Source organism: Aquarana catesbeiana, linkage group LG04 (assembly GCF_042186555.1).
Source record: "Aquarana catesbeiana isolate 2022-GZ linkage group LG04, ASM4218655v1, whole genome shotgun sequence".
Classification (NCBI taxonomy): Eukaryota; Metazoa; Chordata; class Amphibia; order Anura; family Ranidae; genus Aquarana; species Aquarana catesbeiana.
In genome coordinates, this window is record NC_133327.1 from 230,973,313 (window position 1) to 230,994,734 (window position 21,422).

Below are 21,422 nucleotides of genomic sequence, written 5' to 3' on the forward strand. Positions count from 1 at the left end.
GACCCTATCTGACCCTAAATCCTAACTTGTATCACCCGCCGGGTGATTAGGGGGTTAAACCTTTATTAGGTAATAAACGGCGGGTGCCCTGACACTATAAAAAATAAATGTGTACTATAATTTCTGTTCCGAATACAGGTAAAACACCCTAGGAAGTAGGCACCACATCCCTGAACATGATTATAGGTCACAAGGGGGATAAAGGGATTTTTACGGTGCAAGCAAACTAAACATGAAAAATTAGCATTAATTACAGCCATTAAAAAACATACAATTTGTACAAAATTCATGAAATTTCAATATTGATAAAATCACAGTGGTCAAGTGGGATATGAGTGTACATATAGTTTGAGAGATGATATAGTTGCATACTAGCCCGACATGTTTCGCAGTGTCGCTTTTTCAAGGAATATGCAAACTGAAGGTGATATCATCCAACACTCCTATTGATTCTAAAAAAATGGGAAAATTACAAAATGACATTCATTGTGGTTTACACAGGAAGACAAAATTACACAATAATTGAACACAATCTAGCGCAGTGTCTTCTCTGAAACAGCACTAATAGGGTGCTTACCGCCATAATGACCCAAAGCCTTGTCACTCCCCGCATGCACCAACCAAAACCGAGACAGCGATGAGGCCGGGTGTGCAACCACAGGGGACAGAAGGGTGGAGCTATATTTGGAATATAAGATGCAGTGTGTCAAAATGGACTGTTTAATGATGTTAAACAGATAAATATATAGCTGAATATATGGATGCTAATAGGGTGAGATATTTATTCACTTATTGAGGTTCTGATCAACAATCGCAAAAGGTGCGTAAAAGGGAGTTCATTGGCTCAAGAATAGAAAGCTATTAAGCACTTACTCTATTAATAGATCAGAGCAACACCTGTAGAGTGGAGGCAGTCGTCAACACCTGTTAGGTTGTAGTTACAGGGAATGGTTCAGTAATGCTGATAAGTAAAACAGAGATAAAGTAATAAGAAAATGAAAATAAAGAGTGAGACTTTGCTGGGGATGATAGATTTTGAAGGACTGTGTAAGTGTAAGCAAGATGGAATATAATATACACGTCAAATAATAGTAGAGGTTTGGGTATAAATCATTCAGTAAAACATAGCTGAATGGTAATGGACACATTGTCTCAATGATTACATGTTAAAGAGGGAAAATCAGCAATTTAAGTGCTCTCTACACTGAGGTATAGGAGACAAGAGAGTACTAAGTATTAAGTAAAAAAGACATGAACGCAGACAGCTGTGTTTAGAGCAGTGTGTGGTAAACTTACCAGTCACTGACACTGCTAAGAGATGAGTTCCACCCTCCCGCGCTGACAGATTGCACTGTCAGATTAGCTTGCTTAAGTGCTGTCCCCATAGTGCTGTCCCCCAGCTCGATGCGGACGTGAGGGCGCCAGTGCGCATGCCCAGGGAGCCGAGATTCCCATTCTACTACATGTCCCATGGAGCAAAGCGGCCGCACACAGAGCCGACATGCGCAGTTACGCCGCATGACGATTCCGACTGTGACTCCGTTGTGCCGGGCTGCAGGGATGGGAAGCGGGGCACAGGAGTGACCCACTGATGGTCCGATCCCTCAGGAAGCGCGGCGCGGTGTGGGCACATCACATGGATGTGCCCCGGGCGTCCGTGTGGTTGCAATAGGCCCCACTGACGCCAGTGAGGGAAGGGGGCTGAGAGCGACCAGGCAAAGGGGGATCAAAGAGGCAACCGATCGGATAGAAGAGGACCACATACATTCCAATCCGATCAGTCGATCAGAGAGACAAGGCGCTTGAAAAAACACACAAAGTAAATCAAAAAATACATACAGATTACAACTGGTATAAATATTAAATTTGTTACACAATAGCTGTATATATCAATTAAAGGTTACATACATCTAAGTACAATCAATTTGTAGCAAGAAAAAGGATGTATTTTCCAGAGATGACCTGGCCCATCTTATGGAAAGGGTCGTCTCATGGTATAGGTATATAGACGACGTGTTGATCTTCTGGTCTGGTTCTGAGGCAGAGTTGAATGATTTTCTGAGATTGATCTCCATCAATGATTTCAATCTCAGATTTACCATGGAATACAGTAAAACTGCAATTAATTTTCTTGATTTAACTATCTTCATTGATGTTAATGGAAAATTGGATTCGTCATTGTACAGAAAACCCTCCGCTGGCAATACAATTCTCCATGCGGACAGCTCACATCCAGATTCGCTATTGAGGAGTATCCCTTACAGCCAATATTTGCAGCTCAAACGCAACTGCAGTAAGGATTCAGAATTTCGGGTAGCTGCAAAGGATCTATATAGCAGACTGCTCTCTCGGGGTTACAGCCATTCATGCCTCAAGAGGGCATACAATCGTGTTAAGGCCCAAAATAGGGACTCCCTAATATTCTCAAAAAAACCCCCGAAAAAAGTGGATACAGTCAAACTAATCACTCGCTATTCTAATCAACATAGCGAGATTAGAAGAATTCTAACTAGATTCTGGCCCCTCCTATCAGCTGACCCAATAGCTAGGAAATATATATATTCATTCCCAGAGATAACGTTCAGACGAGTTCCTTCATTTAAGGATCGTCTAGTTCACAGCCATTTCAATGAAGCCTCCTTTGACAATAATTCAACCAACATAGACATTTCCCCATGTGGAAAATGTGATATCTGCAACTTTGTAGATAACAAATCTCGTTTTCTGCTTCCCAATGGGAAGTGGCATTCGATTAAATTTAAAGTGACCTGCCAAACGCCGGGCATAATCTACCTGGCTCAATGTGTCTGTGGCGGCTTTTATGTTGGCAAGACAAAGCGACCATTTTGCAAACCGATAAGGGACCATATAAAACCTATCCTCAAAAAACAAATGAACACTGCTATTGCTAGGCACGTTGGTATATGTCATAATTTCAATCCACATACCATCAAATTCCTGGCTTTGGAGCACATCCCGCTGGACGAAAGAGGGGGCAGCGTCGATCGTACGCTGCTCCAGCTTGAGGCCCGCTGGATCTACAGTACCTGACCGCGAGATTGTGTTTCCAGCGCGATAGCATCGCGCTGGTTCTCGGCGACAGGGTACTGTGCATGTCGCGCTGGCTCACTCAACGGGAAAGGAAAACCTTGTTTTCCTTCCGCGATGAGTGACAGGCAGTGCTGACAGCTGTCTGGTATGAATCCAGAGGCGGGAACACTGCGCCAAATTTTAAATGAAAAAACCGGCGTGGGTTCCCCCCCAGGGGCATACCGGGCCCTTAGGTCTGGCATGGATTGTAAGAGGAACCCCCTACGCCGAAAAATTGGCGTGGGGGTCCCCCCAAAATTCATACCAGACCCTTATCCGAGCACGCAGCCCGGCCGGCCAGGAAGGGGGTGGGGACGAGCGAGCGCCCCCCCCTCCTGAGCCGTACCAGGCCGCATGCCCTCAACATGGGGGGTGGGTGCCTTGAGAGAGGGGGGCGCCCTGCGGGCCCCCCCACCCCAAAGCACCTTGTCCCCATGTCGATGAGGACAAGGGCCTCTTCCCGACAGCCCTGGCCGTTGGTTGTTGGGGTCTGCGGGCGGGGGGCTTATCGGAATCTGGGAGCCCCCTTTAATAAGGGGGCCCCCAGATCCCGGCCCCCCCACCCTGTGTGAATGAGTTTGGGGTACATGGTACCCCTACCCATTCACATAGGGAAAAGTGTCAATATAAAAAAAAACACAGTACACAGGTTTTAGGAGTAATTTATTGGTCAGCTCCGGGGTCTTCTTCCAACTTTGGGGGGTCTCCTTCCGACTTCTCCCGGTGTTCGGCCTCTTCCCGGTGTTTGGCCTCTTCTCCGGGCCCGCCGCTATCTTCTTCCAGCTCTATTGCCAGCGAGGGGCCCGGTCTGCTGCCGCTGTCTTGTCGCCGCTGTCTCGCTGCTGCTGTCTTGTTGCCGCTACTGTCTTGTCGCTGCTGTCTTGTCGCCGCTGTCTCTTCTTCTCTTCTTCCCCGATGTTGACACGACGCTCTCTCTGGCTCGAATGCTGTGTGCGAGCTGCGGAGCCATTTATATAGGCGGTGACCCCGCCCCCTTACGACGTCATGATCCCAGCATGCGCAGGGACTCTGGGGTCACGCCCCCTTATGACGCCAGAGTCCCTGCGCATGCTGGGACCATAACGTCGTAAGGGGGCGGGGTCACCGCCTATATAAATGGCTCCGCAGCTCGCACACAGCATTCGAGCTGGAGAGAGCATCGTGTCAACATCGGGGAAGAAGAGAAGAAGAGACAGCGGCAGCAGACCGGGCCCCTCGCTGGCAATAGAGCTGGAAGAAGATAGCGGCGGGTCCCGGAGAAGAGGCCGAACACCGGAAGAAGAGGCCGAACACCTGTGTTTTTTTATATTGACACTTTTCCCTAGGTGAATGGGTAGGGGTACCATGTACCCCAAACTCATTCACACAGGGTGGGGGGGCCGGGATCTGGGGGCCCCCTTATTAAAGGGGCTCCCGGATTCCGATAAGCCCCCCGCCCGCAGACCCCGACAACCAACGGCCAGGGTTGTCGGGAAGAGGCCCTTGTCCTCATCGACATGGGGACAAGGTGCTTTGGGGTGGGGGGGGCCGCAGGGCGCCCCCCTCCCCCAAGGCACCCACCCCCCCATGTTGAGGGCATGCGGCCTGGTACGGCTCAGGAGGGGGGGGCGCTCGCTCGTCCCCACCCCCTTTCCTGGCCAGCCGGGCTGTGTGCTCGGATAAGGGTCTGGTATGGATTTGGGGGGGACCCCCACGCCAATTTTTCGGCGTAGGGGGTTCCCCTTACAATCCATGCCAGACCTAAGGGCCTGGTATTCCCCTGGGGGGGGAAACCTACTCCGGTTTTTTCATTTAAAATTTGGCGCGGTGTTCCCGCCTCAGGATTCATACCAGACAGCTGTCAGCACTGCCTGTCACTCAAACAAAGTTTTCCTTTCGCGATGAGTGAACCATCTCGGCGCTGGCCCCTGTGACGGGGCTTGCAGGTGTCAAATCTCGCCGAGAAATGCGTCAAAATCTCGCGGTCACCTACTGTACACCCTTAGGGCCACTGATTTCCCGGGTTTGAATGAGAGCTTGAGCTATAAGTCCTTCCTGTGAATCTGCATAATGACCCATGCAATTTTTATTTTCATTTTTGTCATCTTTTATCTGACACTCACCCCTTTTCCCCTTTCTTCCCCCCCTCCCCCCTCTTCCCATTGGTCCCTAATTTACCAATTTAGTCTATATACATCACTTTTTTTTTTTTCTTGCTACAAATTGATTGTACTTAGATGTATGTAACCTTTAATTGATATATACAGCTATTGTGTAACAAATTTAATATTTATACCAGTTGTAATCTGTATGTATTTTTTGATTTACTTTGTGTGTTTTTTCAAGCGCCTTGTCTCTCTGATTGACTGATCGGATTGGAATGTATGTGGTCCTCTTCTATCCGATCGGTTGCCTCTTTGATCCCCCTTTGCCTGGTCGCTCTCAGCCCCCTTCCCTCACTGGCGTCAGTGGGGCCTATTGCAACCACACGGACGCCCGGGGCACATCCATGTGATGTGCCCACACTGTGCCGCGCTTCCTGAGGGATCGGACCATCAGTGGGTCACTCCTGCGCCCCGCTTCCCATCCCTGCAGCCCAGGCACAGCGGAGTCACAGTCGGAATCGTCATGCGGCGTAACTGCGCATGTCGGCTCTGTGTGCGGCCGCTTTGCTCCATGGGACATGTAGTAGGATGGGAATCTCGGCTCCCTGGGCATGCGCACTGGCACCCTCACGTCCGCATCGAGCTGGTAACGTCACACACCAGCTCGATGGGGGACAGCACTTAAGTCGGCAAATCTGACAGTGCAATCTGTCAGCGCCGGAGGGTGGAACTCATCTCTCGCAGTGTCAGTGACTGGTAAGTTTACCACACACTGCTCTAAAAACAGCTGTCTGCGTTCATGTCTTTTCTACTTAATACTTAGTACTCTCTTGTCTCCTATACCTCAGTGTAGAGAGCACTTAAATTGCTGATTTTCCCTCTTTAACATGTAATCATTGAGACAATGTGTCCATTACCATCCAGCTATGTTTTATTGGATGATTTATACCCAAACCTCTACTATTATTTGACGTGTATATTATATTCCATCTTGCTTACACTTCCCAGTCCTTCAAAATCTATCATCCCCAGCAAAGTCTCACTCTTTATTTTCATTTTCTTATTACTTTATCTCTGTTTTACTTATCAGCATTACTGAACCATTCCCTGTAACTACAACCTAACAGGTGTTGACGACTGCCTCCACTCTACAGGTGTTGCTCTGATCAATTAATAGAGTAAGTGCTCAATAGCTTTCTATTCTTGAGCCAATTAACTCCCTTTTACGCACCTTTTGCAATTGTCGATCAGAACCTCAATAAGTGAATAAATATCTCACCCTATTAACATCCATATATTCAGATATATATTTATCTGTTTAACATCATTAAACAGTCCATTTTGACACACTGCATCTTATATTCCAAATATAGCTCCACCCTTCTGTCCCCTGTGGTTGCACACCCGGCCTCATCGCTGTCTCGGTTTTGGTTGGTGCATACGGGGAGTGACAAGGCTTTGGGTCATTATGGGGGTAAGCACCCTATTAGTGCTGTTTTAGAGAAGACACTGCACTAGATTGTGTTCAATTATTGTGTAATTTTGTCTTCCTGTGTAAACCACAATGAATGTAATTTTGTAATTTTCCCATTTTTTTAGAATCAATAGGAGTGTTGGATGATATCACCTTGAGTTTGCATATCCCTTGAAAAAGCGACACTGCGAAACATGTCGGGCTAGTATGCAACTATATCATCTCTCAAACTATATGTACACTCATATCCCACTTGACCACCGTGATTTTATCAGTATTGAAATTTCATGAATTTTGTACAAATTGTATGTTTTTTAATGGCTGAATTAAAATTTAGTTTCTTTTAAATTTTTCATGTTTAGTTTGCTTGCACCGTAAAAATCCCTTTATCCCCCTTGTGACCTATAAAAAATAAACTAACTAACCAGCGTCACCCGTAACAGTTACACAGTGATCACTGGTGAAAGGGTTAACTAGGGGGCAATCAGGGGGTTAAAACCTTTTATTAGGTAGTATATGGCTATAAAACGCTGATGGCAAACCTAAATACTTACCTCCCTAACTAGCGTCACCTGTGACACTAATACAGCAATCTAAAAAACGATTGCTTAGTGACACTGGCGACGGGGGGTGATCAAGGGGTTATAACTTCATTAGGGGGGGTTAGGGGTGTACCCTAGACCTAAAGGGGCCTAACACTAACTGCCCTACCACTTATAACTGTCACAAATGACACCAATGCAATAATCAGAAAAAAAAAACCTGCTATTGGTGTTACTGTGACAGGTTGTGCAGGGGGGTGATCGGGGGTGACTGGGGGTGAAATGTGTGCCTAGAGTGTTCTACTGTAATGTGTAGTGTTGATGCACTTACTTGGATGTCTTCTCTCCTCGGCGCCAGAACGAAAAGGCCAACACGAGGAGAGATGACATCACTTCCTCTGCCGCTGTTTACATTACAGCAGCAGAGGAAGATTTTCATTCGTTGGGAGCGATCGCAATCAGCACGGATTGCTCCCCTAATGATGCTGACCGTCTCGGATACCGAGGGGCGCGGTGCGCCCCCCACCCGCGGGAGGAAAATCACGTACCAGGTACGTGATTTTGCCTGCCCGTGCCATTCTGCCGCAGTATATCTGCGTTAGGTGGTCGGCAAGTGGTTAAATGATTGAACACCCTCAAAGCTAGGCAGCCTGCTGGCCCTCTTATGCCCTGTACACACGGTCGGATTTTCCGACTGAAAAAGTGCAATCGGATTGTGTTGTCGGAAATTGTGTGTGGGCTCCATCGGACTTTTTCCATCGGAATTTTCGACACACAAAGTTTGAGAGCAGGCTATAAAATTTTCCGACAACAAAATCCGTTCGGTTAAATTCCAATCGTGTGTACACAAATCCGACACACAAAGTGCCACGCATGCTCAGAATAAATTAAGAGATGAAAGCTATTGGCTACTGCCCCGTTTATAGTCCCGACGTACGCGTTTTACATTACCGTGTTCAGAACGATCGGATTTTCCAACAACTTTGTGCGACCATTGTTGTATATGTTGTAATATGTTCACCGATTTATGTGGGACATTATATTATTATATGTATGTACACATACAGTCAATATTGACCAGGCCAGGATTCAATTGACAATGGTTGATTTGTCCAAGCCAACTGAATTTTAACATAGCAAGGGAACAGCTGAAGACCCTTTGATGTGTTAATCTTATGCTAGTCTATTTGAACATTTCAAAGGGTGTTCAGGTGGTATCTGTTCATCTAATCTAATTTCACATATCTAAGGGGACTTGTTGATGTTGATATGCGGGAGTGCAAATTGGGGCGGTTTATGACTGCAGTTGTTCAGGGCTGGGGGTTGTTGTCTGTCTGAAAGACTAAAGCAAATCAAAGTCCTAAATGGAGACGGCCAATCAAATTGCTCAGCCATTCAATGTCTAGTGAATATAACATGGTGTTCAGTCTATAGTATATATCGTCTGTCTGTGTATGACTAAGGCACAGACCTAGGAAAATGGGACTCTGAATTATATCTACTCTGTCGGATTTTTTTGTCATCTATGGACTTTGGACTTTGTTCTGTGTTGGAAGTCAATAAAGTGCATCTCTCTGGAAGAATTGGGTTGCTGCGGAAGAGTACTTACTAATTAATTATCATAACCACTATACCCATGATACTACTATACATATTATTATTATATCACTACAACCATGTGTATGCAAGACAAGTTTGAGCCAACATCCGTCTGAAAAAATCCATGGATTTTGTCGTCAGAATGTCCGATCTTGTGTACAGGGCATTACAGTGCCAAGGGAACATCTGCCTCTCCTTGTTGTTCTCCCAGACATTATTGTGAGGGAGGAGGCGGTGCTTATAAGCAAATGTAAAGGAGAAGTTGAAATCTGTACGTAGAAGCACTTTAATCAATGTAAAGAGGTGTTTGGTGCCCTTTATTTTGAGTACTCACACTACACAGACACACTCCACGGATACAATATAATATACTGCAATATAATGCTCCAAACATACAGTGATGCACAGAACTATATGGCGTTAAACTGGCAGTAATGCACACAGAAGTAAATGGCGTTAAACTGGCAGTAATGCACAAAACTATATGGTGTTAAACTTGTAGTAACGCACACAGAACTATATGGCGTTAAACTGGCAGTAACGCATGCAAAACTATATGGCGTTAAACAGGCAGTAACACACGCAAAACGATATGGAGTTAAACTGGCAGTAACGCACGCAAAACAATATGGCGTTAAACTGGCAGTAACGCACGCAAAACTATATGGCGTTAAACTGGCAGTAATGCACGCAAAACTATATGGCGTTAAACTGGCAGTAATGCATGCAAAACTACATGGCGTTAAACTGGCAATAACGCACGCAATACAATATGGCGTCAAACTGGCAGTAACGCATGCAAAACTGTATGATGTTAAGCTGGCAGTAACACATGCAATACGATATGGCGTTAAACTGGCAGTAACGCAATCAAATAGACGGTGTTCAACCGTAACTACACTGAACCTATCTGAACTGTCCCTACTCTAGCTATATACTAATGGCAAGATTACTGACATGGTCTCACTACACTACACTGAAACTATCTGAGCTGTCCCTACTCTAGCTGCACACTATGAAAAGCTGAATGATGGTCCTCCTCACTAAGGATGAGCTCCGGCGTGTTCGTATGCTGAACGTGCCGAACCTGCCAGGAAGTCACAGGTAGGGAGACATTTCCCGATCTCTGCAGCCGCACACGGAAATGTCTCACTGATTGTGATTAGCGCTGCGCCATGCCGACTTCCTGGCGGGCTCGGCACGTTCAGCATGCGAACACGCCGGAGCTCATCCTTGCTCCTCACTACACTCACACTATCCCTAGACTGACACTAAACTAATATTCTACACTGACAATTGAAGCAAAATAGCACATTATAGCACACTAACTAATAGCACTGAACAGAGCCCTGTTCTATATCTCTCCACACCAAAATCACACTGAAAATGGCTGCCATTGAAAGAATACTTTTATACTGTGGGGCGGGAATGAGCCATGATTGGATAAAGTCATGATGACAGTGTCCAGTTATGATTCTGACAGTGCTCTGTGCCCTGATTGGCTGAAGTTTTCACTGCTTCAGCCAATCAGGGCTTGCAATGCACTGTTCAACGGCACAATGCATTGTGGTCGGTTCGGGGGGGCGAACATGCGGTTGAACAACCCGTTTGTTCGGCTGTTCACCGAACGTCCGAACAACGAAAGTTCGGCCTGAACTAATGCTCAGGCTGAACCGTTCGTCCATCCCTATCGATTACCATCCAAATGACCATATTATTCTCTGACAGTGGGAGATAAAATCCATGGCAATGTGAGAGAAGGGCTCCTTAGGAATGGATCAAGGGCATAAAAAGACCAGCAAGGGCTTGTGTGGAGGGTACGAAACTGAAGAGCTTATTGTCCCACTTAAGAAGATTCTTGGCGAAGACGGAACAGGGCACTGGCCGCTGAAAAAACCTGAGCCAACTCCTCAAAGATGTTTTGAAAGATCTTCAAGAAGTCGGACAGGCTGGAAACCACAGGATCATTCTTCTCCCAAAGGGGGGCAGCCCAGGCTAAAGCTTCACCAGAGAGGAGGGAAATAATATAGGCTACCTTTGCCCGATCAGACAGGAAGTTTTGAGGCTGGAGCTCAAAATGAATGGTGCATTGGCTGAGGAACCCCCCGCAGGCCTTGGAGTCCCCAGAGAAACAAGACGGAGCTGGCAGGTGTAGTAAATGTTTGGCTGCAACTGGGACCGGAATAAGTGAAGCCGCCGATTATACTTGAGGTTGCTGACTCGGGGTTCCCAAGGAGGCCTGAAGCTGCTTGAAACGGAAAGCCAGATCCTGCAGAAATCGCATCATCTGATTAGATTCCTGAGTCTCAAGTCTGTGAACTATGCCCTGCAATAGATCATCTGCTGGTAGCGGGTAACGGCACGTCAGCCGGGTCCATGGCTGATCAAACTGTTAGGTCACCTGAGTCCAGGTGACAGATGCACCCCATTGGGGTCTGGAGTGCACCGCAAGGTAGTGGACCCTACAGGTGACTGCTGTGGATGGAGCTCTGCGTGATACAGGAGAGCAGGTACTCTGTAGTACCAGCACGGATGACACTGGGAGCTAGAGCATGAGATTTCCCAGGGCACAGAATCTAAGAGCCAGCGAGTGTTCACCAGAGGCCCCTACTGGTGGGTATGGATTTAGCTGCAGTCTGGCTCCAGGTCGCGACCCCTAGGGCCTCCCAGCTCATGCTCACGGTAGACTATAGGGAGGTAGAAAGAAAGCAGCAGACTGTGATGACAAAGGATAGTCAGGAGATGGCCAAAGATCGGAGCAACAAGCAGGTAAGGATAGTCAAGAACAAGCCAAGATCGGTAACTGGATTCAGACATAGAACACACAGCAAGTAGCACATGGAAGCCAAACACACAATATTGATCAGCAGGGCTGGCTTGTAGTGCACAGGTTAATATAGAGTTCCATGATAGGGGCTGGGGTGGAGCCATGCTTTGAGGAGAGATTACTGAAGCAACCAGGTGAGAGTGGCTGGCCTCTTAAGCTGAACACATGGAGAGGTAAGCTGGCAGACAAACATTACTGCAATTCCATGACACCTCCCTACATATTGGAACTTGCAGAGACATTCTTGGAAGTAAGTTACGTGTGTGCCCCCACAAGTGATACATCTTTTAATCGCAAATGATCTACCTTGTGACTGTGACTACAATTGTGTAATTTTCTTTCTCCTACCCTGTACTGTCCTGCATGCTATACATTTTCCACAACTAAATCCACCTGGGGGGGGGTTTAGTACTTTTGCACTTTTGTATATTTTGAGCATGGAGCACTTTAAAAAGAAGAATGCCCATTGTGGATTGAACAGTTTTGGGACATTATAAATATGATTTTTTTACATCACGTGGAATTAATGGAATTTTTATTGGTAGTTGATGAATTTTGGTAGTCACTGGTATGCGCTGTGGTTTATTATACAAAAAGGAAATGTCCCTGTGCACACACCTTAAAAAGTTGACTACAAAAGAAAATATTTTCACTTTCCGTAAAGAGTACCTGTTTTCAATGCAAACACATAATCCGCTGTATATAAGTGAGTGTTTTAAGGTGAACAGAGGTATGCTTTAATAAAAATGAAAATTTCTTTGGTTGTAAGTTAGACACGTAGAGTATGTGCACAGAGACATTTTCATTCAGTAATAAAAACCTGAAAAAAAAAACTTAAACGAAGAAGAAATACTTGCCAATTCAGTGTAGATTTATACTTTTTTTTTCAATCAGTAATCCTTTTCCTTGCAGTGTCATTTAATTTATATTCAGTTTTCAATTCTTCTTTTCCCAATTTTTCACTCACCATTGTGCAGAACAGAAAGGATGCATTAAATAGATTTAGAAAAAAGACTATGTGGTTTTTATTTTTATCTTCCTGAATACAATGTAAAACAAGGGAAACCAGCACAAAAAACAACATCAGCATTCTATAAAAATGTAGACAAAACAAATAGTGTTATGTATATATGGGGAATTTAATAAAGGCTTCACCTTTACCTTTTTATTTTAGACAAAAAAGCAGAACTAAAAAGTATTAAGATGCCTGTGTGTAAATATCCTTACAGATGGAAACAAAATGAGAAGGGCACAAGTGTTGCTTTAAAATTGTTGTTTATTGGTGAGTTAAATCATAGCTCACTTACAGTAAAACAAAGATTGGTGAGCTCATCTTGATTATCCATGGTATGACTTGGAAGGACTCTGGGATTTGACACAGACTGTTGGATTTTGAGTTGTCTTGTAGTTGTCGGCTGCTCACTGGACCCCATAAGATGGCACATGCAAGGTCTGGAGCAGCTTGGGTATCCTCCACAAAACTCTTTCTATGTGGGTCACTAAGCTTAGTTGCTTAAAGGGTAACTGCACTTTGGTGGGGAAAAAAAATAGCAAATAAAGAAAAAATAATATAGCGTGAACAATTGCAAAAAAGTAATATTGTAATTTAATGTGATTAAAAATGACCTTTCCTTTTCAATCTGCAGCCACTGTAATTTTCTATAAATGCAATACAATATGGCTACATGGAGTTGTTCTGTACACAGAATGAGTACTGACCACTCCCCAGAAACATAATTTCCTGCTTATTCAATTGGATCACCAATTTTCCCAGAAGTCTGCATACGATACAAGTCAGATTTCATGCATCCCCTGCAACAAAAATGTAATTTTTGGTGAGATACTCCCAATAGGAACATGTCTAAAGGGATGCAGACCCAGCAGCTTTCCTCATTAGTGCTCACAGCTGACTGATAGTTATGAAACCACTACCATTAGACCCACTCTAACAGACAAACACACACGGATTTCTTCAGAATAACAAAATCTAGGAATCTTCAACAAAGGTTGTTATAATTCTTGAAATGTACATAGATCACCCAGAGGAGAATGTTTTTTTCTCAACAAAAGTGGAGTTAAGCTTTAAGTGAGCTATGTTTTATTTCAACATTAGTTTATAATTTTAATGTAATGCTTGCCTCATTTTATTTCCCTCTGCATCAGTTCTGATTGTGATGGATCTTGGTGGAGCTGTGGAACCAGTGTGTACTACCTGGTATAATCACATCATACATGTACTTTATGGACTGATTGGCATTTATGTTCAGTACTCAATTACAGGGGATCTTTCCATAACTCTGCTTAAGAGGAGCTGCAGCCATTATAGGAGTGATTGTTCATATTGGTCTAGTTTGTTGTTGGACTATTGATAGGGGCAACCTCACCCCCCTTTAGTTTTTTGCACTATATGCTGTTTGTATTTTTATATATTATGTGTGCTGCTTATATTTTGTATTGTATATACTATTGGACTGTCCAGAGTTAAAGGCTTGATGACTTTTTGGCAGACTCAGATTGGTATTCTGGTCCTGCATATTTTAAAACAATTTTTCATGAGCTGATTTAACTTCTCTTATCATATATGTTTTTCACCCACTGTTTTTGAACACTGGATTTCATTAATCAAAATGCCAACAGTATGAATATTTGTTACTTCCCATCATCAACCAATCAGATTCAAATTTTTAGATTTTTTTGTCTTCACTTGTTGTAGCAGGTTTTAATCTGATTGGTGGAAGAGAGTCGAACACCTTGATGTCAATTTGGGAAAAATTCAGATAATTGCCAGTTTACACATTAATATGCTTTGGGGCTGTGGGAGTAACAACTGACACCAGAGCAAATCCACAAACACAGAAAAAAATATTAAAAAAAACTTCAGTTGGCATCCAACTTAGAATCAAACCTAGAAGCTTAGCATTGCAGATGTAGTGCCCTCTACCTTTAGGTAGGTGCTTTATTGTCTATTTTGATAGTGTAGAATATAGTGATAGGTAAAATTTAATTAGGCCTGTGTTCTTTACTGGGTCTGGAGGTTAATTCAGGGTTGGAAGTATCAGAATAGAAGGGGGTGTGGCCACCTACACTTGGGCTCAGGGAAACCTTCTCTGCTTAACAGTGGATTCTGCTGGAAAGAGAGGATGGGCTGAAACTTGAGTGGCAGGAAACCCATGTAAGAGGATTGACCAATGGTTAATTTCCATGGTCAAGGGGAGGTCTCTCATAAAAGGGGAGAGTCACATGCTCTGGGAGGAGTCGGAGGAGTTTTGAGTCAGGATTCAGAGTTCAGAGATCCCGGAGCCCTGGTGCCAGAGGAGAATCCAGGGGGGCCAAGTGCTAGGCCCTGGAGAAGAAGTCAGCATGTAGTCACTGAGAGGATACCGGGCATTCCCAGGTGGGAATGTACCTGTCGGAGAAGGAGGAAGTAGGAGCAAAGCGGAGGAAGAAGAACTGGGTGTTCGACTTTCTGTGAGTAGAACATGGACTGTTGATTGGGAGAGAGCAAAGGGAGTGCAAACCCAGAGGAGCTACAGGAAGGATTTTTATACTGCGCATTCAAGGAAATACAGTATCAAGCACTTTTAGAGACTGAAGGGTGTTAGTATGTGGGTCATGTAGAAGGCGGTTCAGGTCTTTGACCTTAGAGAATTAATACCCCAAAAAGGGTGTTGGTATGCAGGTCATGAAGGAGATGGTGCAGGTATTTGATCTTAAAAATTTAATACCCCAAAGGAAGCCTAACCAGTCGGGCGGAGGAACTATTCAGAGTAGTAAATATTCAGCCAGATTGATAACAGAAGAAGCAATAGTCTGCAGTGAGAACCAATACAGGGGGGAATCATTCAGAGTGATTTGTCTTGTTAACTGGAATCAATAGTTTGCAGTGAGAACCATTACAGGGGAAATTCACTAAAAAGGCCAAGGCCGTGGATGATAACCTATTCTTCTGAAACATTCATGGGCATCTCATATATCTCTAGATCTCTTCAAGTTAATCTCACAAAATAAAGATCAAGTAAAAATCCTAACATAGACTCTTTCTATCTCATGGGTTGTGGTGTGTATGACAGTATGGGTGATTGACGGATTACTACAACTAATTCAGCAGCTCCTACGGGCGTAGTGCGCTACACAAGCATCAAAACTTAGCCACAATGCTAACACATTTAAACATGTGTAGATAAAAAAGGAGTGCAGGCAATACTTAGGAAGTTAAAAAATGCAGTTATATGTAGAAACCAATCATGTATGAAATAGCTAAAGGCAGATCAGCTAAGACAAATTCCAGGTGATAGCTGTGGGTACTGTCTATATACATCACAACTACTCTCTTCAGTGCAGTGGTGTTTTGAATAAGCCCAACGGAGTTTCCAAATGTGGCATATAAAGCTGAGGTCAAAGACAGCAGCATGCTACATTTCAATTTAGACATGCTTATGATACTCTAGGAAAATACTTGCACAGCAATTCTTTAAATTGAAAAAACAGAGCTCTCAAGGCAGTAGCTTGACGTTTGCTTTAATCAAACCGGAACTAAACACATATACCATGACAGGCCAATTCAGTAAGGAAATGCACAAAGGGCCTAAGGCAAAAATTGTTAAAGAGGGCCCTTACAACCTTTGTACAAAAATATTAATACAAATTATGTTTACATTTGAAAATTCACCATGTGAGAGTATTTATTTTTATATTTCATGTACTTATGTTTTATTTATTAACGCTATGTTACAACTATGCTAACACTTCATGATATATGATTGAACTATACTGTATATATAGTTTTCTCAGGAATGTTTGGGATCAGATAGATCTCTCACAAGATAAACATTTTTTTTTGGGGGGGGGTCTTTTTTTTTTTTTTTTATTGTTAAATAAGACTGTCTCTTTGTCCAAAAACACAATTAAAGATGCCCGTATGACAGTGTACATAAGTACCGAATCCCATTCAAATGTGACATTTTTTACCCCCCTCATAGTGAAAGGAGGCACAGCCTATGTAAGCGTGGCAGCTATGCTCTGAATTCAGGAACAGTGCAGCATCATTGCTACATCATCACAGAGAGCTTCATTAGGTTGATTACACTGGCATGCTCAGCAGGTATTTGTGGGATTTGCAGGGGAGAGAGAACATTTTAGGTACAGATGCAGTTATAATAAAGTGCTGCTAAACATATTTTTTAATGGGACACAATAGTTCCACTTTAACCGTTTCCCGACCAGCGCATGCAGATATACGTCGGCAGAATGACACTGGTGGGCAAAAGGGCGTACAGGTATGTCCCCTTTAAGAAGCGGTGCTGCGGGTGCACGCGCGCCCGCTGCATTCTCCATGACTGTGGATCCCGCAGACTCGATGTCCGCCGGGTGCCCACGATCATGTCACGGAGAGGTAAGAATGTAGAGATGCTTTTGTAAACAAAGCATTTCCCCGTTCTGCCTAGTGACGGGACAGAGATCACTGTTCTCTGTCATCGAGAGCAGTGATCGCTGTCATGTGTGTTGTAGTCCCCTCCCCCCACAGTTATAATCACTCCCTAGGACACACTTAAATCCTTCATCGCCCCCCTAGTGGTTAACCTCTTCACTGCCAGTGTAATTTACACAGTAATCAATGCATTTTTATAGCATTGATCGCTGTATAAATGACAATGGTCCCAAAATAGTGTAAAAAATGTCCAATGTGTCCGACATAATGTTGCAGTCCCAATAAAAATTGCAGATCGTCGTCATTACTAATAAAAAAAAATTAATAACAAAAATGCCATAAAACTATCCCCTATTTTGTAGACGCTATAACTTTTGCGCAAACCAATCAATATACGCTTATTGCGATTTTTTTTACCAAAAATATGTAGAAGAATACATATCAGCCTAAACTTAGGAAAAAATAGTTTTTTATATATTTTTGGGGGATATTTATTATGGCAAAAAGTAAAAAATAATGTGTTTTTTTTTTTCAAAATTGTCGCTCTTTTTTTGTTTATTGCGCAAAAAATAAAGACCGCAGAGGTGATCAAATACCACCAAAAGAAAGCTCTATTTGTAGGAAAAAAGGACATCAATTTTGTTTGGGTACAACATTGCACGACTGTGCAATTGTCAGTTAAAACGATGCAGTGCTGAATTGCAAAAAAGTGCTCTGGTCAGGAAGGGGGTAAATCTTTCCGGGGCTGAAGTGGTTAAGGTGAGTCAGAGAAATTGATATGTGATTGTCTTCAGTCCTTTCACAATCAATCCTCAGTCACCAGATAGTATTGACCTCCTTGTTATATAACAAGAAAAGTCAGTGAGTTTTTTGAAGTTGTCATTTTTGCCACAATTTTTTGGTAAATGAAGAATTTATTTTTACAAGTTGTCATTTACCGTATTTATCGGCGTATAACACGCACTTTTTTCCCCTTAAAATCAGGGGAAAGTCGCAGGTGCGTGTTATACGCCGATACCATGCGATCCCGAGCTGTCAAAACTTAAAAATCGCCGACCGCGATTTGAAAATGGCGCCGCCGGCGCCGAAATACACAGAGCCGGTCCTCGGCTCTTTCCGGCGGCTCTCGTTCACTTTCGGCTCCACTCGTAGTCCCGAGCGGAGCTATCCGAACCTACTCAGCTAAGTTCGGATAGCTCCGCTCGGGACTACGAGTGGAGCCGAAAGTGAACGAGAGCCGCCGGAAAGAGCCGAGGACCGGCTCTGTGTATTTCGGCGCCGGCGGCGCCATTTTCAAATCGCGGTCAGCGATTTTGAAGACAGGGGATCGAAGGCTGCACTGGGGAAGGCTGCACTGGGGAAGGCTGCACTGACAAGGCTGCACTGACAAGGCTGCACTGACATGGCTGCACTGACATGGCTGCACTGACAAGGCTGCACTGACAAGGCTGCACTGGGGAAGGCTGCACTGACAAGGCTGCACTGGGGCAAGGCTGCACTGAGAAGTCTGCAATGATGGGCATTTAAATGTAAGTTTTTTTCCCTTCAACTTCCCTCCTAAAAGTTTTTTTTCCTTAAAATTCCCTCCTAAATTAGGGTGCGTGTTATACACCGGTGCGTGTTATACGCCGATAAATACGGTAGTTATTTTTCAACACAGTATAGGCACAGTTAGAATCACACTCCAAAACTATGCCTCCGTGTATAGGGACTGTTCACAGCCTAGATGCATAGAGGGGCCCAAAATCCTAGGAGCATCTTTGGGCTTTTAGGAAGCATAAATTAAGCATACATTTAGCATCTAATTTCCTGACTAGATATCACAATTTTGGAGGCTCTGGAGCACCAGGACAGTGGAAACACCTACAAAATGACCCCATTTTGGAAGCAAATACTATAGTTACATAGTTAGTTAGTAAGGTTGAATAAAGACACCAGTCCATCCAGAGTGAGAGTGGGTTTGTGTCTACAATTATCCCTACCCCTGTACATTGTGTCTCATTAAGATGCTCATCTATTATATTATTATTTTTATTTAAGGTACCCATATAGCGCTGTCAATTTTTAGACAGCGCTACACATATATATCACGCCCTACCCTCAAGGAGCCCACAATCCAAGGTCCCCAACTCACATTCATATACTAGGGCCAATTTTTGGACAGAAGCCAATTAACCTACCAGCATGTCTTTGGAGTGTGGGAGGAAACCGGAGTACCCGGAGGAAACCCACGCAAGCACAGGGAGAACATGCAAACTCCAGGCAGGTAGTGTCGTGGTTGGGATTTGAACCAGTGACCCTTTTTACTGCTAGGTGAAAGTGCTACCCACTATACCACTGTGCTACCCAAATAGGTATTCTCTGAAAGGTATTCTCTGAAAGGCATATTAAGTCTTTTGAAAATGTAATTTTTGCCACACCTTTTTGGAAAATGCATGAAAGAATATGAAAAAGTTATCAATTAATAAGATATTTCTAGCACACATGATACTTATATATCAGGTATACTTAGAATTACAACCTAAAATACATTATGCCTCCTGAGTATGGTCATACCACATGTGTGAGACTTTTTCACAGCCTAGCCACACAGAGGGGCCCAAAATCCAAGGAGCACCTTCAGGCGTTCCAGGGGCATGAATTACACATTGCAGGGGGGCTTGTTGCCATACCATCTGAAGGGTTTATGGTCGTGCTTGTTAAAGGTGGAGAAAGCGTTAGGATTCTTGAGGAGTGACTTGGTTAAATTGATGATAGGCAACTCCTATCCTCATATTGATTAGTGGTTCCAAATTAATAATAACTACTGCAGTAGGGAACAGACACAAAAGATACTCTCAGCATCTTTCCAAATTACTGTTCTGCTTTATTATGACGCAATTGAAGGTTTTTATGCACATAATTACGTAGGTATCACATTAATATTACAATTGTACATTTATGGTAACAAGGGGAGTTACATAGGCAGGCTAATTCTAATCAGGACTAGGGATGAGCTTCGAGTTCGAGTCGAACTCATGTTCGACTCGAACATTGGCTGTTCGCAAGTTCGCCGAACAGCGAACAATTTGGGGTGTTCGCGGCAAATTCGAATGCCGCGGAACACCCTTTAAAAGTCTATGGAAGAAATCAAAAGTGCTAATTTTAAAGGCTAATATGCAAGTTATTGTCATAAAAAGTGTTTGGGGGGGGGGCAGGAGGCGGAGCCTAGCGGAGCAGACATGCATTGTTAGAGCTCCACACCGCTGAGGAGAAAAGAGAAGGACAAAGCGGAGCCTGCAGGCTCAAAAGGTATCCATTTGAACCTTTTTGCCCCAGGGAACAAACTGTGAAAGTTTGGGCAGGAAATATGGTACTGGGAGGAAACCGTGGCAGAAATAAAAATCACCTCACAAAGAGCTCACAGGCACTCACTGCAGCTGAAGCAGCTCCAGTCACCTCACAAGATACAGCATCAGGGCGCTCTCACAGACAGAAAATGTCACAGCAAGACTCTCCATTTGAGTCAGATACAGAACAAATCCTCTCACAAACTTCTCCACAAGCCTCCTCAGTATCCCCAGTAATATTATTACAATTTGAAAAGATGCTTCATAAGGCTTTAAAACAAACCTCAGACCAAATAACAAAAAGCCTAACCAAAGAAATAAGAGAACTGGGAAACCGCACCGCAGCCTTAGAAATAAAAATGGATGAAATTGAAATTACAACCCAAGAAAATATAACAGAATTGGAACAATTCAAAAAAGAGAATTTAATACTTCAAACTAAGCTCGAAGATTACGAAAATAGAGCCAGACGTTCAAACTTGCGCATAAGGGGAATACCTGAAACTGTGACAGACCTGCAATCTACTATTACTGCTCTATTACAAGAACTAAAGCCAGATATCCCTATTGAACGTTTAGAACTGGACAGAGTACACAGAGCCCTCACAGCCAAAAAGAAAGATGGACCCCCACGTGATATAATCACAAAATTTCATTATTACAGAACGAAAGAACAAATACTAATTGCTGCAAGAGAAAAAAAGGAACTTAATTTTCAAGGACACAATTATCAAATTTTTGCTGACCTATCCCAACTTACTATTACTAAAAGACGATCCATCAAACCCCAACTAATGGAACTGCAACGCCACAACATTATGTATCAATGGGGCTTCCCCTTTTCAGTCAGATTTAACTACCAAGGTACAATTTACAGAAGCAGATCAACAGATGAACTACAACAAACCCTTTTAAAATTAAATCTGACAGAACCCACAAGCAGCAACACTCCCACACGCAGAAGAATGGCATCATCTTCACCTTCAGGCAGCACCCAGAAAATTTCAGAACAAAATGGGAATCATCATTCTCACAAAAGAGGCCGTTAT